General features: G+C 38.4%; 1 pseudogene; it reads right to left on the bottom strand.

Annotated features, from left to right (window-relative positions):
* Positions 1-203: 203 nt before the first annotated feature.
* LOC102442193 lies at positions 204-771 on the bottom strand (annotated as a pseudogene).
* Between the last annotated feature and the right edge of the window lie 1,758 nt (positions 772-2,529).

The following is a 2,529-nucleotide window of genomic DNA, read 5'->3' as shown; positions in this document are numbered from 1 at the left end:
ATGAGTATAACAACAAATCAATGATTCTCTCTCTCTCTCTATCTATCTATCTCTTTTAAATCAATCAATAAAAATAATTTAAATGCTTAAAATAAATATTTATATTTTCAATACATGACTTTTAGTGCATCTTTAAAATGTTGCAGATAAGTCTGAGGCATCATTTGGCATCTTGCTGTTTCTATAGCTGGACAACTTAGATCTTATTCATCAGCCTGTTGAACTGTTCCTTTTTCAGAAGCATAGATACCATCCAAAATTTTTCTGATATTTTTGTTTTTAACTGCTGTGGCTTGCTGAATCAAAGCAGCTGAATTTGGTGCAAGTTCAATGTTGTTTCATTCAAGAATCAGCTCATCTTTCTGGGCTTGAGATAATGAACAAGCAACACATGATCTCATCCAAACCCTGCAGATGTATTCTTCACTCAAGAAATTTCTGATTTCAACAAGATAACCATTCTTCTGAATAACAACGTTGATGGGGAAGTGAGCTTATACAGACCTCATCTTGTATAAGAGGCTGAGTGTAACACCCTTGATCATGACTGCAGATAGTGTGAGCCATGGCCAGTTCCTTTCTATTTCCCCACCATCTGTCAAACTGAAGCTTCTTCTTTTTCTTTCTTAGGAGACTGAGTTCTACATTGGTGTGGTTGAAGTCCATCCACAGGGTGCTTCTGGGGCCCTTCACAATAACTGTGCATCCCTTGAGAGTGATGTTCATATTTTCTGGGATGGTAACAGTCTGATTGCTGAGAATGGTCTTCATCCTTGCACTGGATGTGGCAAAGAGAGCCTAAAATAAATATTTAAATTAAAAATTGTAGCTCTGAGCATCTGCCAGCTCCAAGCATCTGCGATGGGGCCAGTTCCAGGCCAGGAGTTCAAAGTCAAGTGTGAGACTGGGAGCAGAGCACAGCCTCTTTGTGCACCCAACCACCATGACCCACTTCAACAAGGTATGGGCTGTCTGCTGGCAGAGGTTAAGAACAAGGTTGCTTCCAAGTATGACCATCAAGCAGAGGAAGATTTCTGCAATTGGATATAAGAGGTGACAGGCATAATCCTCTGCAAATTCATAAACAAGCTACAGGCTCAGTGAAAGTCAATGAGTCCTCATTAAATTGGCTTCAGTGGGAGAATTTTGACAACTTCATTAAAGCTATTCAGGCTTATGGTATGAAGCCCCATGACATATTTGAAGCAAATGTTCTTTTTGAGAATGGAAACACGACTCAAGTTCAAACGATGCTGGTGATTCTGGCAACAAAAGGATTCCATATCACCATCGACATTGCAGTGAAGTGTGCAGAAAAACAAACATAACGTTTTGATGAAGGAAAATTAAAAGATGGCCAAAGTGTCATTCATTTGCAGATGGGAACCAATAAATGCCCCAGCCAGGTATGAGGGAATAAGACCAAAATATGAAGTCTCGGCTGGGCAAAAGCTACATGAGTTTGATAAACAGGAATTTAGTTTTATTTTAAATAAAAACTCACCTTGCCCTGACTGGTTACTCAGTGGTTAGATCGTCAGCCCACTGATTAAAGGGTCTTGGGTTTAATTCTGGTCAAGGGCACATATCTCAATTGCAGGCTTGATCCCCAGGTGTGTGTGTGGGAGGCAACCAATCAATGTATCTCTATCATGTCAATGTGTCTCTCTCTCTGTCTTTCTTCTAAAATTAACGGAAAAAATATCCTTATTTCTTTTTTCCCAATTTATATACCTTTTGTTTTATTTTTGTGTCTATTGCATTATATAGAACTCCCAATAAAATGTTGAAAATCATTGGTGAGAGTGGACATCTTTGCCTAGTACTGTATATGTTGTTAGCTATAAGTTTTTGGCAGGTATTATTTACCAAGTTGAGGAAGTTTTTATCATTGTTTCTTAGATTACTGAGAGTTTTTTTTAATCAAAAATAAGTGTTGAATTTTGCAAAGAACCTGTCCTGCGTCTATTGATAACAACATGTGATTTTTTATTTTTAGTTTGTTGGTGTGATGGATTACATTAACTGGTTTTTAATGCATACTTGAGATGAATCCCATTCTTTTGTGATGTATAATTATTATTTTTAAAATATATTTTATTGATTTTTAAAGAGAGGAAGGGAGAGGGATAGAGAGTTAGAAACATCAATGAGAGAGAAATATCGATCAGCTGCCTCCTGCACACCCCCTACTGGGGATGTACCCGCAACCAAGGTACATGCCCTTGACCTGAATCGAACCTGGGACCCTTCAGTTCCCAGGCCGACGCTCTATCCACTGAGCCAAACCAGTTAGGGCAACTTTTATATTATGTATATTTTACCACAACTTTGGGACAATCAAGGAATTATAAACACAGTATTTTACAGTATAAAATAATTGTAAGTATTTTTAGTTGTATAAAGGTATTGTATTTAAAAAGAAATATCGCCCTGGTTTGGCTCAGTGGATAGAGCATCGGCCTGCGGACTGAAGGGTCCCAGATTCGATTCCTGTCAAGGGCACATGCTCAGGTTGTGGGCTCGATC

Source organism: Myotis lucifugus, unplaced genomic scaffold (genome assembly GCF_000147115.1).
Source record: "Myotis lucifugus unplaced genomic scaffold, Myoluc2.0 scaffold_4, whole genome shotgun sequence".
In the NCBI taxonomy this organism is placed as follows: domain Eukaryota; kingdom Metazoa; phylum Chordata; class Mammalia; order Chiroptera; family Vespertilionidae; genus Myotis; species Myotis lucifugus.
Note: the sequence above shows the minus strand (reverse complement) of the source record. Positions and strands in the feature narration are given on the sequence as shown.